The 25,093-nt window shown below is 45.6% G+C and overlaps 1 protein-coding gene across 2 annotated transcripts in view; it reads right to left on the minus strand.

The window, feature by feature from the left end:
* TAB2 (TGF-beta activated kinase 1 (MAP3K7) binding protein 2) overlaps positions 1-24,856 on the minus strand; it is a 162,012-nt gene extending 137,156 nt beyond the window's left edge. For both annotated transcript variants that reach the window (XM_073627441.1, XM_073627440.1), the window contains exon 1: positions 24,437-24,856. The gene's annotated coding sequence lies outside the window, so the exon portion shown is untranslated. The remainder of the gene's footprint in view (positions 1-24,436) is intronic.
* Between the last annotated feature and the right edge of the window lie 237 nt (positions 24,857-25,093).

A 25,093-nucleotide genomic window follows, 5' to 3' on the forward strand; every position in this document is an offset into this window, starting at 1 on the left:
AATGTAACCAAGCATGTCCAAGGATATAAATAGCCTCATGAGGTTGCCTCTGTTAAGTTTATTTTTTTTTTTTGATAAAATAAGCTACAAGTTGAAAAACTGTTCTGTTTAAGATCTTTATCTGCTGGTATTGTTTGATTGCCCTAAAGTATTTTTAGCTCTGTCTCCTAGTTGCGCTCAATAAAGAACCCCCTTTTTTCTTTTTTTTTTTTTTAAATCAGGTCAAGTAGATCGGGACCCCGGTTTAATCCCTTGGACAAGTAGGTTTTTGTTTTTTTCCACGCCACTGTCTATTAAACCCCTGATCCCTCCCTTGCCCATCAAAGCATCTTCTCAAGAACAGCACCAAAACCAAGTAACAAAATCATCATCACTTTCAGCTTCATTTGTTCATTCATCTCCTCTGATTGCATCTGAACTGACCACTTGCAGCAGTCCTGAGCTCTCTGGTGGAACTATGGCGGGAGGGGGGCCTTCTGAGCCCCGTAAAAGTGATATTGAGCGCCTTCATAGCTGCCCAATCACTGTTACCTGAAAGTGGATCGCTGGATGTAAAAATTGATATCCCGACTTCAGCTGCAGCCATTAAAAATATGCTGTACAGGAAGTGGTTAAAGATGATTCAAGATTGGTTTAGTGTCAGGCGCATGTCATTCTAGCATTCCTTTTACTGGAAGCAAACTTGCCAGTGACACAACTAGGAATGCACATGAACCACTTATATGGCCAAACCAACAAGTTGCCCCTTTGCTGACAAGGAAGCTTTTGCAACATATTGACCAGCATGCAAGAACGTGGCAGTGCTTCAAAAGTGGTTCCCATTTTTGCACTGAAAAAAAATAAATCTTGCAGGACATTTGAAAAGCACTGCTTGCTGTGTTTTTCTACCTTCTTGTAACATTCTCTGTGAGCTCCCGAAACTTTCCTATTATCCCTCACATTTGTTTGGAACAAGCAGTACATGTAAGCTACGGTCATATGCACTGGTCTAGGCACAGTACACATACCATGGTTCACAATTCTTAGGTCATCTCGGGATAACAAAAAAAGACATACAGCAAGACCATGGAGAATGAAAGTAGCCCCCTTTAACAGAAAGTCAGATCACGGCAGCAAAAATCAAGAGAATTTGGATTAGGCCAAGAACAACAGAAGGTACTTTTTAAGTCAATATGGAACCAATCGGCATCTGAGCACCACACACCAAAAACACTATTTAATGCATTTTTAATATTCAAAGCAAAAGTCACCCATCCATCCAAGTCTCCATGCTTTATTTTGCTGTAAAATCACTTTGAAAAACATCCCCTAGCATTTCTGGCTGTGGCCATCTTGAGTAAGGGCTGATGACTCACATAGCATTTACTTCTGGAAATCCATATGCCCTTAGCTCAGGCATGCATGTTGGAGAATGTACTTAGCTGAGGAAATCCCTCCTCCCTTCATGAAGGCCCATGTACGACATTTGCCTAGGCCTGGAAACCAGGTAGTAACCGAAGAAATTGTAAAAAGTTTAAAATATTATATACTTTCCTATATTTACTAATGCTCAATGATGACAGAGTGAAGTTCTACTTTACAAACACATACGTGAGTAGGTTTTTTTTAGGAGTTTAGGAGTGTTTATGCGCACTAAAGGCTGCTTTAAAATGCCACACCTGGGTGAACTTGGCGTTAGAATGAGCATTAGGATTGTGTGGGGGTTACCAGTTGTGCAGCCTCAAAGCCTCAGTATCTCCAGGCTTCTAAAGATCACAGTGCCAGAAAACTATGGAACAACAAAATATAAACTAAAAGCTGTATAGTAAACCCTATAAACGTTGCAGCAAGCTGGACTTTTGCCAATGCATCACACCCCACCTAAACATCACAGGGCTCATGCTTGTCCAGTTCAAAAAGAATGGAGATGCTGCAGTGTCTCATTTTAACATTGGGATGGTCTCAGATGATTTTAATAAAAGGCTGATTTTCTAATTTTTAAACCAATTTGAGAAATGACATGGTACAATAGAAAGAAGGAAGATATAGGGCCGGTTTACATCTATGAGGTGCATTTTACATGCGTTTTTCATGGCAAAATATCAAAAATGTGGCAGGCAGGATTTTTTTTTTAATAAAATACACCCAAAAAACACAGGTGTAAATGGGGCCATAAAACGTGTTTACATTAAAAAGCAGAAGGAAGACTGGGAGAAAATGGAAGCACTCAGTACTGTCAGGAGTGCTGACACTGCACCACTGGAGGGGATCAACTGCCAGGTGTAAATCTGTCATAACGTGCCATTGTGGTTAAAAGCTCCTAAGGGCCCAGTTTCATTTTTTTTAAAGGTTTAATGCCACTTTAAGCCCTTCTCCCTTCTAATACTAAACTGCACTATGTGATTCAAAATCATATGCGAGAGCCTCAGAAGTTCTGGAATTTGACAACTGAATGATTGGAGGTGACCCTTAAAACAGATCTAAACCAAAATATTGGTATGCTGCAGCTTACCATCATTATGGTGGCTCCATTAGATGTCAATTTCCAAAATAAGAACATTTAAAGCAAGTACAGAAAATACCTGTTGATCTTGCCAGAAATGCCATGTCCTGTCACTCCCTATGAGCTTTAACCACTTGACCAGACCACTGGGCACTTAAACCACTTTAATAACCAGACCAATTTTCAGCTTTCAGTGCTCTCACAATTTGAATGACAAATTACTCAGGCATGCAACACTGTACCCAGTGCTGTGTTTTGGCCTAGGCCAACAAGGCCCAGGGCGGCACTTTGTGGGGGGCGGCAAAAAGCCGCCCCCCCCCCCCCAAAACGGCACCCGCTCTCCTCCCGCACAGCAGGGCACATCAAGAGAGTACAGCTTGGGAGTGCAGCGGCTGCAGATGGGGCCAGGAAGCAGTTAAATCAGGAGCTGTCAAGCTGCCCCTGTAAAGCTGTGATTCTCTCTCTCTGATGTGGCCAATCATGGGGAGGGAAACAGCAGGGAGGAAGCTGGGCGGCGGCATGGCAAAATCAATTAGAGCCGCTCTCTCTCTTTCTTCTCTCTTCTCTGTTCAGCTGACAGAAAGGGGAGGGGGGGCGAGCGGGGGAGTTCTCTGGTAAATGGAGCAGCGCTGTGACAGGGAGAGGAGAGACGCGGGTTGTCTGTGTATCTCCCCCGCTCGCCCCCCCTCCTCTGTCAGCAGAAGAGAGAGAGAGCGGCTCTAATTGGTTTCCCTGTGCCACTGCCCAGCTTCCTGACTGCTGTTTCTCACCCCATAATTGGCCACAGCAGAGGGCCAATCAGAAGACTCTGGGGGGCATCATGGGAAGAGTAATCCCTGAAGAATGGCAGCCCTGTGTGTCCACAGACATCATGCTACAGCCTCCAGCATGAATGCACTCTGCTGGGGGGGGGGGGGGGTTACAGGAGAAAAAGAGAGTACTGTGCTGGGGGAAGCCAGATAGGGAGCCACGCTGTACCCGCACCACCAGAAAGCCACGCTGTACCCGCACCACCAGAAAGCCACGTTGTACCCGCACCACCAGAAAGCCACGCTGTACCTGCACCACCAGAACCACGCTGTACCCGCACCACCAGAAAGCCACGCTGTACCCGCACCACCAGAAAGCCACGCTGTACCCGCACCACCAGAAAGCCACGCTGTACCCACACCACCAGAAAGCCACGCTGTACCCACACCACCAGAAAGCCACGCTGTACCCGCACCACCAGAAAGCCACGCTGTACCCGCACCACCAGAAAGCCACGCTGTACCCGCACCACCAGAAAGCCACGCTGTACCCGCACCACCAGAGCGCCACGCTGTACCCGCACCACCAGAGCCACGCTGTACCCGCACCACCAGAGCCACGCTGTACCCGCACCACCAGAGCCACGCTGTACCCGCACCACCAGAGCCACGCTGTACCCGCACCACCAGAAAGCCACGCTGTACCCGCACCACCAGAGCCACGCTGTACCTGCACCACAGAGCCACGCTGTACCCGCACCACCAGAGAGAGAGCCACGTTGTTCCCGCACCACCAGAGAGACGTTGTTCCCACAACCCCAGAGCCATGCTGTACCTGCACCACCAGAGAGCCATGCTGTACCCGCACCACCAGAGAGCCACGCTGTACCCGCACCACCAGAGAGCCACGCTGTACCCGCACCAACAGAGGGGAAGAAAGATGAAGCCACTGCCAGGGTAGAGATGCTACACTACTGACTAGAGTTGGCCTGGGCAACCCAGAGTGAGTGAACGTCCAGCCGGAGGGATCACTGTTGCAGTTTCACCGGATCTGGTAAGAGAGCCTGTTGGCCATTATACATTACTGTTCCCAGGAACTGAGCCATTAGGAAGTACCTAATCTGATATCCTCTAGGCCAACCCTAGTGACACCACTGTCCCAGAGCCCAAAACAAGTTACGGCACTGAGTTTCGGTAACTGGCCAGACAGGGATGCGCCAGCGTGGACACCCAGGACATCTGCCGCCCGGAGTCCCACAAGCGTCGATGGGCTTTCAGTAGCAGCCCACACCTCTCTCCCCACTGTCAGCCACACACACTCAGTACACAGCCAGGAGGAGGAGGAGCCACAGAGGAGGGACACGACTTCAGTGCAAGAACCTCCCAAAGCACCCAGCACATATCCCCTTACCCCCAAATGAAAAGATGCTGTATCGCTCACTGTCCTCCTCCCGCGGCGTCCCTTTGTCCTCTTCCCGTGGCGTCCCTCTGTCCTCCCATGAAGATGACAGGGCGGATCTTAAAAAGGAAGGGGTGTGGCCTTGACAGGAAGGGGTGGGTCATAGTTAAATTAGGGGGGTGCCCGAGCTTAGTCAGGCCTAGGGCAGCACAAAACCTAAATACACCACTGACTGTACCCATATGAAATTTTCGTCCTTTTCACCACACAAATAGAGCTTTCTTTTGGTGGTATTTGATCATCTCTGGGTTTTTTATTTTTTGTGCTATAAATGAAAAAAGACCGAAAATTTTGTAAAAAAAAATGCATTTTTCTTCATTTCTATTAAAATTTTTTGCAAATAAGTAATTTTTCTTCATAAATTTGGCCAAAAATGTATACGGCTACATATCTTTGGTAAAAAATAACCCAAATTAGTGGGTATTATTTAGTCTGTGTGAAAGTTATAGGGTCTACAAGCTATGGTGCCACTCACTGAAAATTTATCATTTTGATCACACCTTATGTACTGAGAGCCTATCTCATTTCTTGAGACCCTAACAAGCCAGTGAAGTACAAACACCCCCCAAATGACCCCTTTTTGGAAAGTAGACATTCCAAGGTAGTTAGTACAAGGCACAGATAGTTTTTTTAAGTTGTCATTTTTTCCCACAATTCTTTGCAAAATGAAGATTTTTTTTTTATTTTTATTTTTTTCCACTCCAAATTGTCATTATAACAGGTTACTTCTCTCACATGGCATGTACAGTCCACAAATGAAACCCCAAACTATATTCTGCTACTCCTCCTGAGTATGGCGATACCCACATGTGTAAGACTTTTACACAGCCTGGCCACATACAGAGTCCCAACATTGAAGTAGCAACTTCAGGCGTTCTAGGAGCATAAATTACACATCTAATCTCTCAACCACCTATTACACTTTTGAAGGCCCTGGAGCACCAGGACAATGGAAATGCCCACAAAGTGACCCCATTTTGGAAAGCAAACACCCCAACGTATAATCTAGGAGGCATAATAAGTCTTTGGAATGGTTCATTTTTTTCCAGAAGTTTTTGGAAAATGTGGAAAAAAAAAATGAAAAGTTTTCCATTTATAAGATATTTCCAACACATAGCATGTACATAGCAAAAATGACACCCCAAAATATATTCTGATATTCCTCCTGAGTATGGCGATACCACATATGTGAGACTTTTACACAGCCTGGCCACATAGAGGCCCAACATCCAAGAAGCACCATCAGGTGTTCTAGGGACATAAATTACGCATCCAATTTCCTTACAAATCTATCACATTTTTGAAGGCCCTTCATATTTCTAACACAGCATGTACATACCAAGAATTACACCCTAAAATACATTCTGCTGAGTAAAAGGGTAAACCAAAGATTACCTGTGATTTTAGTAGTGCAATTGCCCACAGGAGGAGAGCCCTGATTCAGGCAGCAGGCAGGGACGTGGTCAGCGACAGTGAATGGAATTGTCCAGGCAGCAGGCAGGAATATTGTCCATAGTCAGTGCAGGCAGGGATACTGTCCATATACAGTCCAGGGTCAGTGCAAGCAGTGACGTTGCCAGCAGTGCCAAAACATTGGTCCTGGTAGTAAGCAGGAATATGGTCCAAGTAGCAGGCCAGGAAAGAATGGGGACAGGGGTAGAGGCTTCTCCCACCCAAATCTCTTTGAAGCCTCCGAGTCTCCAGACCCTAATCCGGGAATGAGAAAACTAAAAAAATCAGTTTTCTTCATCCAGAAAAACAATTCTGGAGCTCCTCACATATGTGAGACCCCTGTGTTCCCACTAGCATAGCAGGGTAAAAGATCAATCCAAGAGGCAGGCAAAAAACGTGGTCAAACAGTCCAGGGTCAGTTCCAGAGCAGGCAGAGGTAGGTACAGTTTAGCGTTAGGCAGAAGCGTGGTCGTATAACAGGCCAGGGTCAGTTCCGGAGAAGGCAGAGGTATGTTTATCGTTAGGCAGAAGCTTGGTCGTATAACAGGCCAGGGTCGGTTCCGGAGAAGGCAGAGGTATGTACATTTCAGTGCAGTGGCATAAGGGGTGTGGAGGAAAATGACAGGAAATGAGAATTACGTTTACCATACTTCCCTAATAATGTAGAGAAGTATGGTAATGGCAGAAACATCCAACTATACAGAGGCCTGTTTGGGAAGGACAATCGGGACAATAATACGTGGTGTCTCTTCTAATTTCTCCACTGGACCACACCCGGCATTTCTTTTGACGTCTGCGGCCTGTTTCACGGGGGGGGGGGGGGGATTTTGTCAGGAAAGTGGCGCTCGTGCAGTCTGCTCACGGAATCAGAGCGAATAGTTTCTGGTGGGCTTTCAGGGTACAAAAGGGCGGAAATAACTTCTTCTTGGTAGTGGAGATAGGATACGGGGTTCTCTGTAGATTTTTGGTAAATAACATAAGTGTTATACATGGCCAAACTGAAAAAATAAATGGACACTTTTTTATACCAGTGGCGGGATTTTCTTGTGGGAAGGTAGGGTTCAATCATCTGATCGTTGAAGTCCACTCCCCCCATAAACATAAACACAAGCTGGTTTCTGGACTGGGCCGTTTCTTCTGGGGACTTCCACGTAGGTGTTATTATGAATTGTCGTCAGCATGTGGACGTTTCGTCTGTCCCTCCACTTGACAGCCAATAGCTCCCGGTTTTGCAAAGATGCCGTCTCCCCTTGTTGTAGCCCTTCATTGACAAGTTTTTGCGGGAAGCCCTTTCTATTGGCTCTTACTGTACCGCATGCTGGGTGTCCCTCCGGTGAAAATTGCAGAAGAGGGGCAAGCTGGTATAAAAATTATCCACATAAAGATGGTATCCCTTTCCAAGGAGTGGATAGACAAGCTCCCAGACCACTCTTTCGCTGGCTCCAATGTACTCTGGGCATTCAGGGGGATGCAGCTGGGAGTCCTTCCCTTCGTAAACCCGGAAGGCGTAGATGTACCCCCGTGGCTCGGTCGCAAAGTTTGTACGTTTTTACCCCGTATTGGGCCCTTTTGCTGGGGATGAATTGTTTGATGCCCAGCCTGCCTGAAAATTTTACAAGGGACTCATCCACAGAAATATTCTGTTCGGGGGTGTATAACTGGGGAAATTTTTCAGAGAAATAATTTAGGAGTGGCCGAATTTTAAATAGTTTGTCAAAAGCTGGGTCATTTCGGGCAGTGGGAACTGGGTGTTGTCACTGTAGTGGAGGAACCGCATAATCATTAGGTATCTGGATCTTGGCATAAGGGATGAGAAGAGTGGCATGTGGTGGATGGGTTTGGTAGACCAATAGGAGTACAATTGTTTTTTTTTTTGTGAGTCCCATAGCAAAAGTTAGGCCTAAGAAAATTTTGAATTTCTCTACGCTTAGTTCTCCCCACTCAAAGGGACGGGCGTAACTAGAGCCAGGGTTGCTTACTATGTGCTGCTGTGCGTAGAGGTTGCACTGGGCCACGATAGTAAGTCTTCAGTGAAAATCAAATGAAAAAAAAAAAATCAAGCATGGCAAAATCATCAGTGTTCACCTGGACACCTGGCTGGGCAGTGAAAGGGGGGATATTTGCTGCTCCGGAATTAGGGGGAAGCCACAGGGGGTTTTGAAGGGCATAGGGAAGGCTAGCATGGCACCTATCCCTTTGGGGCTGAGATGACACCCTACTGGTGCCTGGCCTTTGTTGTAGTGGCTCTGCTCGCGAGGCGGACAGCGCTGCGCTGCTGGTAGTAGGCTGCTGCTCCACGCCAGAACGCCTTCTTTTCACGGGCACACATTCCTCTTCCAATTCTGTATCAGAACCGCTGCTTATCACGGGTTCGTAGGCCGAATACGAATTGGAATTGGACTGAGACTCAGAGAGCTCCCCACTGCTCTCATCGGTCATGCTTAGACGCTGGTAGGCCTCCTCGGTAGTAAAATATTTTTTTGCCATACTGGTGGCTGATGAGGCTGCACTGCAGAGCACTGTGGTGGAACTGGTGGGCACAGGCGGCACTGGTGCTGGTGGGCACAGATGGCACTGATGTGGCACTTCAGTGGCGCAGGTAGCACTGGTGACACTGTAGTGGCACTGGTGTGGCTCTGGTGGCACTGATTAGCACACAGGCGGCACTGGTGGGCACAGGTGGCATTGGTGGGCACAGGCAGCACTGGTGTGGCACTGCAGTGGCGCAGATGAGCACAGGTGTGGCACTATTGGGGCACTGCTAGAATGATAAAACTCACAGCTTGGCACACGATCTCCTCTCCTCTCGCGCTGCATCGGTGTGAGGAGAGGAGAGCAATGAACTTGTGATGACCCAGTTTGACAGTTTTGTTGACATCTGCGATTGCGTCATTGGACGGAGCGATCACGTGGTAAAGGGCCGCTGTCATTGGCCCTTTACCGCGATCCGTATAGCGCCGGATCCCGTGAACCCGGCAAACACGGATGTTCCCGTGTGCGCGCGGGAACGATTCTCCGGGAGGACGTCCCTGGACACCCTCCCAGAGTTAACAAACCGCCCTGTAGCCTTCATTTGGCTATGGGCCGGTTATTAAGTGGTTAAGGCTGGGTTCACACTAGAGCACGGAGCGGCTTACAGCATCGTCTCCATTCACCATTTCAGCCCAAATTCGGACCTGAAACTGACCAAAAGACACACAGGACTTCTGTGCAATTCGCACTTGAGCCGCTCCAGAGATGTGTGAACCGGCTCCATAGAGAGCCGGACACAATCTCATGCTATGCGAATTGGATGCGGGGAAAACCGCATCCAATTCCCATATGTGTGAACCCAGCCAAAAAGTAAGCACAAACAATATTAATTACTGTGCAAACTACCAGTCCCATCAATCCACTATGCAATGAAGAGACATATTTGAAGTCCACCCTATGTGACAACCATGCCTTCCTTCATAGATCGTGGAGAAGAGAAAAAAAAAAAAAAAAAAAAAAGTACACACGAAAGGATCAGGAAATGTGTTATTTGCAGGATCACCAAGTGAAAATAAAGAAAAAAAAAAAAAAAAAAAAAACAAATGCAGTCACCTCATATGGCAGCTGGAAAGCTGCCATATATTACAATAATCAGCTGTCACAATAAACCTTCTGTTCATGTCCCTTATTCAGCTAGAGATTTTGCAGCTGTGGTGGCAACTCTGCACGTGCTCAGTTTTCAGTGAGTTTCTATGCTGAGCAATTCCTCCCTATCACTTTTGAGCAGCCCATGTGAACGTATACAGTCACACATCTGGGTGTATACAGTGGTAAAAAAATAAATAAAATTTTTTTTACATATGACCAGCAGCAAAGGACTAGAAGCTCCTTTATGATGTGGGTTTAGTGACATTTTGCTTTTTCCCGTGTTTTCACCTGATCTGGAGAGTAACACACCTCCTGTATTAGCGTGTCCCCAATCTGGATGAAGGAGGAGCACAGAGACGTCTTTGAACAGCAGCAATGTCAATTGGGGGGAGGGGGGGTGTAAAATGTACTAGTAGATTTAAGTACAAATTTAAAACAAATGGAAGCCAAACTCCAACTAATACTTTATACAGCATTTTTTTCCTTCTTTTGGGATAAATCTTTTACATAAATAAGAGCCGATTATTGTAAGCACCCCTTGTTAAATGGTTTGTCTCAACCCTGTAAACGGATCCATCTGGAAGTGCGCTTGTTCATTTGAACAACAACAACAACTTACTGGCTGGATCACAAGATGAACATTGAAGGAAGCATGAAAAACAGAAAGAATGCAGCCATCACATCTAAGAAATGTTACGCTGCAATAAAATGTTTACTCTTGGGTTTAAAGTGGTAATAAAGCCAAAACTGAAAACGTATTATTGTCCCATAAACAGAACGTATAACTATATATTAGGATATAAATTAATAAAATTAGATGTGCATTCATTTTTCTTTTTGGCCCCTTTCACACGAGGGTCCGCCATCCGCCGTCAAAACTAACAGGTGGACCTGAACGGTCCGATCGTGTGAAAGGGGCCTTAGGCTTTTTCTTCTGTTTTCACCTGGTGATCTGGCCAATAACACACCTCATGTATTAGGGTGCCCCCACTCTGGATGAATAAGTACAGGGGCACCTTTGGACAGCAGTATTGTTAGTCTGGGGGAGGGGAGTGTTAGCAGTACTAGCCGATTTAAATATGCTAAAGCTAAACACCAACTAATGCTTTATAAGCAGTTACAGTATCCCTTGGGATAAAAGTTTTACATCAATAAAAACTGATCATTATGGAGACCCCTGTCAGTGCCAAATGGTCTGTCTCATCCCCATAAGTGCAAGAGAGACTGCTCTGTTGAAAAACAGACTTACTGGCCAGATCACCAGATGAAGAAAGCCTTAAAAAAAAAAAAAAAAAAAAAAATTTAAAAAGGAAAAATGAATGCAGCCATCACATCAGATACTTCTTTTATACCACTTTAAGTTGAAGCTGCTACCAGTATATAACACTTTATTGCTGATGCACAATTTTTAACCTAAATTAATAAAAAGCAGAAGTAAAAAAATACTGCACACACAATGGCACATTTCAGACAATTTTAATTGTCAACCAGCTTTGTGGTTGCAAAAATGACTCCACAAAACAACCAGCCACCAACATTTCTGTTGCCAGCATGGGATGCTCTAAATGTGATGGCGATAGTTTCCTGGGTTATTGTTTTCTTTTTGTGCCGGTGTTCCATCAGATTAGGCGACCCATCAGAATGTGTAACGGAAATGACGTTTCATCGCTGCCATCTTGCTACACCCCGCACCCGTCCACAGTAAGAATACAGTGAAAAGGGGGCAAGCAGACATTGTTACACACATTGGAGTTTTGCATTTTACACTATTTAGAACAGTAAACTGAGGTTATATAGTGAAATACAGTACTAGTTAGAAATCCGTCTGAATGTTTAGATGTTGAATTTTAAAAGCAGCCAACTTCTGTCAGATTAGCAAACCTGTGAGATGAGCAGGCTTGCCGCTGCTCTTAAAATTCAACATCTAAACAGTCAGACAGAGTTCCAAGTACTGTATTTCACTATACAACCTCGGTATATTGTTACAAATAAGTGTAAAATGCAAAACTCTGGTGCGTGTAACAATATGTCCGCTTTACCCCTTCTCACTGTATTTTTACTGTGGCAGCGACTAAACGTCACTTCTGTTACACATTCTGACGGGTCACCTAATCTGACGGAACACCTGCAGAGTGAAGCTAGCCTATGGCCAGCATAACTGAGGGCTCCTGAATTCTACATATGCAAGCCCCCTATGATGACAACAGAGTAGAAATATCTACTGCATGCATCACAAAGACAAGAATCAAAAGGTGGAATATCAAGAATGTAAAAACCACATCTTATCAAATCATCTTTAATGTAAACATATTTGTATTCAGTGGAACATAAGTAACCAAAAATCTATTAAAGCGGAACTACACTACACCTGAGCACCACAAACCAAACACACCATTTAATTCAATTTTAATATTTATAGCAAATTCACCCATTCATTCATGTCTCCGTGCTTTATTTCACTAGCAAATCACTTTGAAAAAACATCCCCTAGTATTTCTGCCTGTGGCCATCTTGAGTAAGGGCAGATGATTCATGCAGCATTTACTTTCTGGAATCCATCTGCCCAAGCCCAGATATGCAGACAGGAGGGTGTTCTTAGCTGAGAAAACCCCTCTGCCTCTCCTGAAGACTTCTGGGATGTATGACATCATTTACCTAGGCCTGGGAAAAAGGAAGCAACTGAAGAGATGGGAAAAAAAAAAAAAAGTTTAACAAGTAAATACAGTGCCTTGAAAAAGTATTCATACCCCTTTAAAATTTTCCACATTTTTTGTCATGTTACAACTAAAAACGTAAATGTATTTCATTGGAATTTTATGTGATCGATCCACACAAGGTGGCACATAATTCTGAAGTGGAAGGAAAACGATAAATGGTTTTTAAAATGTTTTACAAATAAATATGTGAAAAGTGTGGCGTACATTTGTATTCAGCCCCGCTGAGTCAATACTTTGTAGAACCACCTTTCACTGCAATTACAGCTACATGTCTTTTTGGGGATGTCTCTACCAGCTTTGCACATCTACAGAATGACATTTTTGCCCATTGTTTGCAAAATAGCTCAAGCTCTGTCAGATTGCATGGAGAGCATCTGTGAACAGCAATTTTCAAGTCTTGCCACAGATTCTCAATTGGATTTAGGTCTGGACTTTGACTGGACCATTCTTGTCAAAGTCAGGCTTTGATCTAAACCATTCCATTGTAGCTTTGGCTGTATGTTTAGGGTCCTTGTCCTGCTGGAAGGTGAACCTCCATCTCAGTCTCAAGCTGCAGACTAAGGCCCCTTTCACACGGGCACCATCACTTTAGCCACGTTAAAAACGTATCAGTTCTTATCCGTTGCTTCATCCGTCTTCTGTTCCGTTAATCTCCGTTTTCATCCGTCTTCCGTATTCATCAGTTTACAGCAGTTTCTGTGCCTTTAAGGAAATTACACAGAAAGCATTGCTCCTCCCATCCTACATTGCCATGCATGAACAATTTGCAGACTACTTTCTATCTCCATCAGGAGAAGATCCATGGCAATATAAATATTATATATATGTGAAAAATTTAAATATATTAATTAATTTGGTTATTTCCTTGTGTTTTGATAGCATAAAAAGACACAAAAGCACATGATATGTTCAAAACCGTTTTAGTTTTATTATTCTGAATAACCCTTTTAAAAGATAAAGGTTTTTTCACTTTGTTTTTTCATTTGTCAAAGTATGAACTTTGAATTATTTCTTCAAAATGGATCTTAACTGATCGGATGTTGATGGACATTGTCAGTTAATATCTGTTTTGACGGATCTGGACGTAGCCTCGTACGTTAAAAAAAAAAAACGGATAAAAACGGAAGTGGAGGTTAACGGATGGTAACGGATGGTAACGGTCATCCGTTTGCCCATAGGAATGCATTGTCGTCCATCGACGGATGGAAGAAAAACGGATAGACGGTCCATCCGTGTGAAAGGGGCCTAACAGGTTTTCTTCTAAGATTGTCCCGCATTTGGCTCCATCCATCTTCCCATCAACTCTGACCAGCTTCCCTGTCCCTGCTGAAGAAAAGCATCCCCACAACATGATGCTGCCAACACCATGTTTCACTGTGGATATGGTATGTTCAGGGTGTTGTGCAGTGTAAAGCTTCGTACACACGGTACAATTGTTGGCAGGGGATTGTCTGTTGATAAACTGTAAATCTTACCGTTAGTACACTCCTTTTGACAATTGTTGTCCAATTTTCCACCAACAAATGTTGGATGACAGGCTAGTAAATTTTCGGCAAACGGTTTGACGTCAGATTTTCGTATGGTCAGTACACAAATCCGTCACACAAAAGTCGAAAGTACAAAACACACATGCTCGGAATCAATGCTCAAAAACGAAATTAGCAGAAGAGGCCCAAAGGGTGGCGTCAAGAGCTGAAATTCCTTATAGTACGTCACTACGTTCTTGTTAGTGGCACGACAACTGTGTACCGTTAGTATGCAAGGCAAGATCCTTTTGACAAAAAAGTCAGACACTTTGGTTGGCCAACAATCATACCATGTGTATGAGGCTTCAGTTTTCTACCACATAGCATTTTGCTTTTAGACCAAAAAGGTTTAATTTTGGTCTCATCTCACTAGAGCACCTTCTTCCACATGTTTGCTGTGACATGGCTTCTCGCAAATAAAATGGCACTTCTTATGGCTTTCTTCTTGCCACTCTTCCATAAAGGCCAGATTTGTGGAGTGCACGACTAATAGTTGTCCTGTGGATCTCTGCAGCCAAGAGGCCCATAGTAATTCTGGAGGAGTCCAAAATTAGTATGGGCCTCTTGGCTGCTTCTCCGATTAAAGCTCTCCTTGCTAGGCCTGTCAGTATAGGTGGACGGCCATGTCTTGGTAGGTTTGCAGTTGTGCCATACTCTTTCCATTGTCAGATGATGGATTGAACAGTGCTCTGTGAGATGTTCAGAGCTTGGGATATTTATTTATAACCTAATCCTGCTTTAAACTTCTCCACAACTTTATCCCCAAACTGTCTGGTATGTTCCTTGGCCTTCATGATGCTGTTTTTTCACTAATGTTCTCTAACAAACCTCTAAGGGCTTCACAGAACAGCTGCATTTATACTTAGATTAAATTACACACAGGTGGAATATTTACTAATTAGAGGACTTCTGAAGGCAATTGGTTCCACTAGATTTTAGTTAGGGGCATCAGAGTAAAGGGGGCTGAATACAAATGCACACCACACTTTTCAGATATTGATTTGTAAAAAATTTGGAATACCATTTATCATTTTCTTTCCACTCCACAATTATTTGCCACTCTGTGTTTGTCTATCATTTAAAATCCATTTACATTTTTGGTTGTAACATGACAAAATATGGAAAATGTCAAGGGGTGTGAATACTTTTTCAAGGCACTGTATAACCACTTGCCCTCCGAAAGATTTACCTCCTTCGTGGCCATTTTTTGCTTTTTGGCACTGCGTTACTCTGACAATTGCGCGGTCATACAATGCTGTAACCCAATGAACTTACATAATTTTATTCCCACAAATAGAGCTTTATTTTGATGGTACTTGATCACTAGTGGGTTTTTTAATTTTGCTAGGAAACATATCCAAAAAAAAAAAAAACCCCCAATAAGCCTATATTGACTGGTTTACAGGAACGTTATAGCTTCTACAAACTATGGTGTACATATACTGGAATTGTAATTTTTTTTTTATACCAGTAATGGCAGCGATCAGCGAATTATAGTGGGACTGCGATATTGTGACGGACAATCTAATAATTTGTAGAAACCAGTGACACCAATACAGCGATCAGTGCTAAAAATATGCACTATCACAGTACTAATGACACTGGCTGGGAAGGGGTTAAACATCTAGGTTGAGCAAAAGGTTAAATGTGTGCCTAACTGTGTTCGTGTGTGCTGTGAGATGCTTTTATTCCCTGCTTTGCAGGGAAATAAGAACTGGCACATCCTCACTGATATGCAGAGCTCTGTCCTGTCCTTCTCACCAATCAGTGGGTGCCAGTGGACAGTACCCCCCTGGACCTATAATCACAGCAGGCACACCAGCAACGCAGAATTTATATATACTATATATACCCCACGAGAATATAATGTCTTGGCAGCAGGCATTCCACTGCCTGCACTGTCTGTGTTGATTGGGGGGGGGATCATGCTAATTTTTTTCCTGCAACCCATGGCTGCAGGAAAGAAAATTTGAAACGTCTATGGCCTGCCTAAGGGTTAAAAATAGTCAATGTTGATTGAGAGTGAAGTTCTGCTTTAGGGATAAAACATTTTGAAGAAAAACAAACCGCACTGGACAGTGCAAAATTTAGTGCAGCTCTGCATAGAATCAGCTACCAGGTTTTAGCTTAGGTTCACACTGAGAGAGGGTTTGAAATCGTGCGAGTTCACCTGAACTCGCACGATTTCAAACTGGCATTTCAGTCCGACTTCAGGGGTGATTTGACAGACATCTGTGCGGGTTCATGCACAGATGTCTATTGAAATCGCCCCTGAAGTTGCCAAAAGTAGTGCACAAACTTCTTTTGAGAATCAAAATGATGCCATTCGGATGATGCCATTGCCGGCCATAGGCTTCGATTTGGCCCAATGTGAACGTGGGCTTATGGTCAAAAGCTTAACTGAACAAGCTGAAGTCAGAACCTGATTGACTACCATGCACAGCTGCATCAGATTTTGCACTCTTCAGTTTTAGAAAATTAACCCTTATATTTCTTCTGCAAAAAAGCGTCCAACCAGACAATGTACGCTAAGCCTCGTATCTGCAGCTCAGTGTACAATCCCAGGATCTGCAAAGTTCTAGGATGACTTAAAGCTGACCTCCAGGGAAAACAAAAAAAAAAAAAAAATCTTCTTTTAGTAGTGCACCCAACACACTACAAGGGTCAAATACTTATTTATGCCTAGGGTACCAGTAAAAAAAACCCCTTTGCTCCAGCAGGCTCCCTCCACACTCTAAGTCCAGGTCCCCGCAGCCTTTTCTTTGAGCTGTTTTGTTGGTTGCACGTACTCTGACATCTTCAAGTACAACGCAGGGCTAATAGCCCTGCATTGCAGGTGAGAATGCCAAGGTACCAGCCACAACCTGGAGTGTCAGGGAGAAGAGCCGATCGCCGCCTGCCACGGTGGTGAAGAACATGGTGAATAAAAATCCTTTTTGGGGGTTTTCCCCATGTATGAGCATTTAACCCTTTTGATGTAGGGGAAGCGCCACTGTAAGGGCCCTTTCACACCGGGGCGATTTGCAGGCGCTATTGCACTAATAATAACCGACCCGAAAAACCGACCCGAAAGTTCCGCTGCTTTGTCTCCAGCGTGAAAGCCCCGAGGGCTTTCACACTGGAGCGGAGCACTAGCAGGGCGGGAAAAAAACTCCTGCTAGCAGCATCTTCGGAGCAGTGAAGGAGCGGAGTATATACCGCTCCTGCCCATTGAAATCAATGGGACAGCGCGGCTATACCACCGGCAAAGCGCCTCTGCAGAGGTGCTTTGCGGTGGTTTTTAACCATTTCTCGGCCGCTAGTGGGGGGTAAAACTGCCCCCGCTAGCGGCCGAATACCGACGGTAAACGCCGCTTACAGTAGTGGCGCTTTACCGCCGCCCCCGCCCCAGTGTGAAAGGGCCCTAAGTGAATGTATTGTTTTCTTCAGAGTTGAGCTTTAACTCCCAAGTGTATGCAAGGAAGCTATGTCATCCAAAACCAGGAAAACTACTAGATGAAGACACCAGTGGCAAGGAAGGAGGACACTGTGGCTGCTGCAGCAGTAGAGGGGTTGCTTTGGCAGGCAAGTCTGCCCTAATATGCAGCGCAAATTTACACAGTATGGCAAAACCCTATGAGCAGGTTTGATTCACGGATACAGGCAACTACAAGATATAATACCACATACTGTGCAGAGGTTTCAGCCTCACTGCAAGCAGAACACAAAAGTAAGCATTTGGAACATTTAAAGGGTAAGTTTACTTTCAGAGAAGACAAATTGTACACTGCACAGGCAGCTCTCGAGTCTGAAAGCATTAAGCTCCATGCACACTGAAGCTCATAAAACTGACATTTTTGGGAGTGTGAGCGTTTTGTTTTTTTAACAGCCCATAAACTCTCCTCTATGTTATCCTATGTGTCCATGCACACATGGACGTTTTTTCAGCAGGGGAGTTTATGAGCGGTTGTCTGAATGCCCTAAAATCGCGTTCAAGAGCAGTCCTGAAAATGCCAGTCGCCGGTAAAAGCTGTTAAACGCGGCTTAATGCTGTATACACAGCGTTAAGCCTCGTCAGGCGTTTCTCTGCCTCTATTCAAAATCAATGGTTCCCTATGGGAGACTATTGATTTGAATAAAAGTCGCATCATGATGATCCGACTTGCAGTGCGACTTGTGTGCTTTATTAGGGCAGCTCTGGCGTCTTTTCCGATTTCTTCTACTCTCTGTGCTGTCTTCTCCCTTTGTTCTTCTTCCGATGTTGAATCAACGCAATCTTCCAGTGTAATGCTGGGTCTGCCATGTACAATGAATTATATTGGCATGGGGCGGAGCCACCCGCTGACGTCATCTGGAGCCCCGCCATCTCATGAGGTCACCACCCGGGGCATGATGGGACAATGACATTACAAGCAGTCAGGCCTCCAGATGACGTCAGCGGGTGGCTCCGCCCTATGCCAATGTAAGTCATTGCACACGGCAGACCCAGCATTACACGGGTAGATTGCGTTGAATCAATATAGAAAGAACAGAACAGAGGGAGAAGACAGTGGCAAAAGAGCGAGAAGACAACGGAGAGAGAGTGCCTGGCAGAAGAGGGAGAAGACAGCGCAGAGAGGAGAAGAAAATCGGAAGAGATGCCGGAGCTGCCTTAATAAAATACTTTACAAACCTGTGTACTGTGTTTATTTCTACACTTTTTTTTTTTTTTTTTTTTTTTTTTTTTTTAGGTGAATAGGTAGGGGTACAATGAACCCCATACTCATTCACATAGGGTGGGGGGCCAGGATCTGGGGGTCCCTTGTTAAAGGGGGCTTCCAGATTCCGATAAGCCACCCACAGACCCCGACAACCACCGGCAAGTGTTTTCGGGAAGAGGCCCTTGTCCTCATCAACATGGGGACAAGGTGATTTGGGGTGTTGAGGGCATGTAGCCTGGTATGGTCCAGGAGGCAGGGGCCGCCCGTTCGCCCCCCCCCCCCCCCCCCCCTCCTGACATGCCGGGCTGTGTGCTCGGATAAGGGTTTGGTATGGATTTTGGGGGGGACCCTACCCCATTTTCTTGGCGTGGGGTTTCCCCTTAAAAACCATACCAGACCGGAGGGTCTGGTATCGTCCAAAGGGGGAACCCCACACCAATTTTTTTTCATTTTTGGTGGGGGTTCCCCTTCATCCTCAGCACAAGTCGCACCGCAAGTCGGATCACCACAATCTGACTTCTGGTGTGACTCCTATTCAAATCAATGGGCTCCCATAGGGAACTATTGATTTTGAATAGAGGCAGAGAAACGCTGCTAAAAGCCAGTGTGGCTAAACGCGCATTGACGCCAATGCAAAACGCTGATAAAATAGCGTTTTTCTAAGCAGCGGTTTCCTGACAGGAATCCGACCTCCAGAACTACTTTTTTGAGCGTCCTGTGTGCATGGAGCATTATAATGCTCACAACGGCGAACAATCATTGAACAGCGGGATTACATGGACCAATAAAAATCTCTTCTGAGCCTTTCTTTCAGAATAGAATCCAGGAAGAAAGAAGATATTCTCAATGCTCAGCATAGTCACATGGCTGTGCTGACCAATGACCCCTCAACATTGCAAGCATCATGATGCTTACAGGCTCTGGAGCCGCTAGTGCAGTCTACAGTTTGTCTTCTCAAAAAGTAAAAACGTACCCTTTAAACAATCAAGATGTGTTATACATAGCAAAGGTTTATTCAAAGAACTGGCTAAATTAATCAAGCTGGACTCCAGGGATGATATGTGTTGCATACCGACATTGGGCCAGCTTGGCATATAAGTATTCATGCAATACCTGATCAGCCTCTGCAGAAGCTGTAAATCACTGTAGTAGCCTGAGCTACTACAGTAATGGGAGCAATCTTCTTGGTTCCGTGGCAAGAGGAGGGGTGGTGACATGTTGATCTCCATTTTGCCCAATCAGAGAAGGTGTTAAATTCATAAAAAAAAAAAACACAAGGTGCTCTCTGAACAGCAGCCCTACCAAGTATAGCACACAGAAGATCACACCTCTGACTGTATTAGTACAGGCTACTACAGTGATCTACAGCTTCCACAAAGGTTGATCAGATATCAAACACGCACATTGTGACAAGCTGGCCCAACTCACATATGTGAAATAGATAATCCTTGGAGTTCAGCTTTAATAACATTCACATGCCAAAATAACACAGCTCCAAACCCAAAGCTTTAATATGGTAACACTGAACTCTGGGAAAACTAAAAGTCATCCCTTTCAGGGGGCAGTGGAGCTGGGTTCTTTCGCATGGGCAGCTGAGGGGCAGGAAAAACAGATGGCAGAGCTAGTGTTTTACGGACACCTGGCTGCCCACCCAAATCCCAACAATACAGGTGGACAGGGTAGTACACATGCCACGCCCATGATGTTTTACAGCATTTTAAGTTGGGCTGCAGAGTTTGACAAGCAGCCAAACTCATTGCACAAGATTACATTGTGGTACTGTGACATTACAGGGTTATATTAGGCTGTCAAATGCCCTCTGAAAATCGATCTGATTGCTCTTTAGAGGGCATTGCAACTGTGAAAGAGCCCTTACATGATCCTCGCCTCTGCAAACATCGCTCCTCTCCACTCCAGCAGTGGACAGATCCTCATATCCAATCCAGGGCTATATTCCCTGCACCAGTCCTGATGTAGTCAGAGGAGCGGCAACGGCCGGAGCGCAGGGGAGAAGAGGTTGCAGGGAATGGTCCAGCAGCTCTGAGGAACCTGCAGACGTGGAAGTTTATGTAAATGAAAGCATAAACCAGCAGTTAACCTTAGAAATGTAGATGCTATGCCATCCCACTACAAGAGGACTTTTAGTTTTCTTGGAGTTCAGCTTAAAATTCAGTCCAAAAGCATTTTAACCCTTTTACTGCCAGGTTGGTATGTCGCACATACAGCTGGGGGTTTTTACACATACGCAACACACTAAACAGCAGATATCACTTCCTACTTGGTGTTACCCCTCTGGCAGGTGTCACCTGAGTGCAGTCCGCACCCCCATAACGACTCCACTGAGTGCATGCAAATTTTAAGGTTTGACATGTTGGGCATCTGTTTACTTGACGCAACCCCATCATTTATATTTTTCCAAACAATTGGTCAATTTATGGCATTTATGTACCCTAACATTAATTTTAGTGTTTTTACTGAAATTTTCCTAGACCTTTGCACCAACATATACTGTAGAAAATTAGAACCGCCACTATTTTATTTTCTAGGCTGTCTGCTTTCAGGTCATAAGGGTTTGGGGGGGGTTTATGCAATCTTTTAGGGCTGAAATTATTATTTTTTTAAATTCGAACAAAAAACACGCCAAAACAGCTCTGGCAGCAAAAGGGTTAAATTAGCACTTTTCAAGAAGGGTTCAGTCACACAGGCCTAGTAAATTCCATTCATTTCAATGGGGAGGTGTGCTTTTGGTGCACCAAACATGCAACGTCCAAGATTTTTAAAAACCCGACTGGTGTGAAGAGTTCCGTAGGATTTGATGGTCATGCATCTTTAATCTGCTTTTATAAGGCAAAAACGGAAGAAACTCTGATCAGTGTGAAAAGGCCCTTAGGCCTGGTTCACACCTATGCGTTTTTCAATTTTACAGAAACGCACTACAGTCCATTTAACATGGTTTCCTATGGGTCACAATCACATCTGAGCGTTTTTTGGAAAGGGCCAGGGACTTTTTTCCCTGCAGCAAGTTGTGTTCTTGGTTTCAAAGACTTCATTGGAAACATCAAAAACAATGTTTTGATGCGCTTCTGATAAATTTTTGCTGGTTTCTCCCAAAAGATAACAGATGCAAAAAGACTCCCAGAACGCATGAAAATGCATTTAAAATGTGTGTGCAAAAAAAAGCACTGGCAAAATGCATCAATTGCAACCTGCATAGATGTAAACCAGGCCTTAAAGCAGAACTACGCTGCATCTGAGCACCCCAAACCAAAAAAAGTTTTAGAATTAATTTTTAATATTCAAAGCAAACTCCCCTATCCATCCATGTCTCCATGCATTATTTTGTTGAGAAATCACTTTGAAAAACTCCCTCTAGCATGGCTGTGGCCATCTTGCGTAAGGGCACATGATTCATGTAGCACTTACTTCCTGGAATCCATTTGCCCTTAGCTCTGGTACACAAGCAGGAGGCAGTGCTTAGCTGAGGAAACCCCTCCTCCTCTCCTGAAGACTCCTGGGATTTATGAAATCATTTGCCTAGGCCTGGAAACCAGGAAGTAACTGAAGAAATGTAAAAAAAAAAGGTTTAACAAATGTAAACATGATATACTTTCCTATCTATTTACTAATGCTAGCAGCATAAGGATTAAAAGTAATCAATGTTGACAGAGAGTGAAGCTCTGCTTTAATTAGGCTGGCCATACATTATATAATTTTCTTCAATTTCCTTGAAATTTACCTACAACTACGTAGTGCAAGGGCCTGCCCAAATGCATACAAATTGAAAAAGTGTTTAGGTTTTCCCTGATATTATATGATTTGCGTAAATCTAAAGGAAAACTGCACAAGAAAATTGTATAATGTATAGCCAGCCTTAGGCCCCTTTCACACTGCCAGACCGTTCAGGTCTGCCTGTCAGTTTTGACGGCGGACCTGAACGGGTGCTCCATACTAGTCTATGGAGTGACGGATGTCAGCAGTGACATGTCCACTCCCCCAAAAGCAGACGGATGCCCCTACGTTCGCATCCGTCCCTGGCAGATCGGATGAGATCTGGTGAAAATGGACATGCTGTCCGTTTTCGTCCGATCTCTCCATAGGAAGCAGCGGCGCTCGACAGGCCCCTCCCCGCTCAATGAGCAGAGAGGGACCTGTCATCCGCCGGCTCAGCGGAGATCAACAGAGAGATCTCAAGCTGAGCTGGCGGACAGAGGCAGACTCCGAGGCAGCGGATTCGCCTCGTGAGAATGATGCCTTAGAGGCAACACACCAAAGCTGTGTTTTGGGAGGAGCGTATGACCATAATTTACATGTGTAAATGTATGCAAATGGGTAGAATAAATGAATATTATGGCCAGCAGAATGCATTTATTCTCAATGTCATACCGGCAGGCCATGGACGGTGCAAATTTCTTTCCTGCATCCACGGGTTGTAGGAAAGAAATTTGCATGATTCCCCCATCAGCACAGGCAGCGCTGACAGTGGAATCCCTTCCGAGACATTGTCTTCTCAATGGGAGGACAGTGATTATCGCTAGCAGCCACTTGCGATAGGGCTCTTTCACACGGGGCGGATCAGTGATGATCCGCCCCGTGAACACCCGCTGGCTCAGCGGGGATCGCTCCGCCGATCCCCGCTGAGCAGAAAGATGACAGGTCCATCGCTGCACGCTGTGCAGCTACGGACCTGTCAGAGCGCCGCTCTCCCCTATGGGGGGGGATCGGATGATGACGGACCGTAGTGTCCGTCGTCACCCGATCCGATCCGAAAACGGATGGAAAAGTAGGTTTTTCCTCCGTTACACTTTTCGGATCGGAGCGGCGTCGGATGTCAGCGGACATGTCACCGCTGACATCCGACGCTCCATAGGGATACATGTATGTCCGTTTTTCATCCGAAAACGGAAGGATGAAAAACGGACATACGGATCCCCCGTGTGAAAGAGCCCTTAATCGGAAAGCAAATCCAGCAGACTGGTTGAACCCAAGTTCATCGATCCACTTGGTACATTCAGCCTGCCCATCAATGGTTTGAATCAAGATTTGATGCATGTGTGGCTGACCTCAGAGGCATTTTGTCAGCTGGCAGAAAAATTCCAGCGTATATTGCGCATAAAATCACACACCCGTGTGCATGACACCTCAAAGAATATGCAGTGATCCCACCATGAAGGCCTTGTTCAAGCACTTCCTATGACGAAGTGACAACTGCCTCCAATTGATCTCCGGTGTTGACACCCTGCCACAATTGCTCCTGATGGTACAGGCGGTGTGTGCCGACACACACACGGGGCACAGTTCATTGCTGTCTCTGGAAGGGGAGCCAGTACAGAGCAATAAGGCTTGGGCAAGTGCATGGTACAGAATTGGCTGAAGGAAATCAAAAGCACAGAAGTACAAAAGCAATCCCGAAGAGAATATTTTATGGGGGAAATGGGAAATGATCTACAATCCAGGGTGCTTTACCAAATGACATGTCATCCAGGTAAGGTTTCCGGATGTAGATGGAAGATCTGAATACAGTGTGATTTCGAAGTAGCACAGACTTGGTGAGTGTGTGAATTCCTGGAGCTGGTGGGTGGGGAGGTCAGTCACACCTCCACTCCAGGTGACCAGTAGTCCCCCCCTAGGGTTAGTGACAGGCCTGACCATGGGGCCTACACTACTCTCTACGCCCACCCTTCCCCAAGTAGGCCCGGCCTCAAGTTGCTCCCCTTTTCCTCCCAGGCCCCGCACTTCCCCTCCCCCTCTTACCTTTTTTTTTTTCCTCCGCCGCCAGCCTGGACTAGGGGCCGGCGTGGTGGCTGCGACACCCGTCAGTCAGCCTGCCTGGAGTAGCCGACTGGGTCCAGCGGGGGGGAGGGGACAAGCGCTGCTTCTGCTGCCCCGGCAATCACACCGCCACCTCCCCCCCTTTCCTCCACACTGCAGCGGTTCCGGCCTCACGGTCTCCGCACGGCCCAGTCGCCCCCAGCGTCCCGCCGGCGGAACCAAGCTTCTCTGACGTCACGAGACCCGAAACGTAACGGTCCCTCCTCTCCCAGGCAGCAGCAGAGCTTTCTATGGGACGAGGATGATGACTCCTCTTTACTTCTAGGCAGGAGACGAAACCAAAATACTGGCAGGGCGAAATATGGCGGACGAGAGCCAAGCGAGATCCCGCGAGAGGATGATGGTGCGCGGTGCTTGCGGTGGCCGGGGGGTTCCAGTGTGTGTGACGCGCTGCTTCCCTCCCATTAGAGACCGTTACTGGGAGACCGCCGAGGGAGGGACGGGCTGAGGGGAACGCTCACCTCACACCGACTGGGAACGAACTCACTCACCTCACACCGACTGGGAACGAACACACTCACCTCACGCCGACTGGGAACGAACACACTCACCTCACACCGACTGGGAACACACTCACTC

Source organism: Aquarana catesbeiana, linkage group LG04 (genome assembly GCF_042186555.1).
Source record: "Aquarana catesbeiana isolate 2022-GZ linkage group LG04, ASM4218655v1, whole genome shotgun sequence".
NCBI classification, from domain to species: domain Eukaryota; kingdom Metazoa; phylum Chordata; class Amphibia; order Anura; family Ranidae; genus Aquarana; species Aquarana catesbeiana.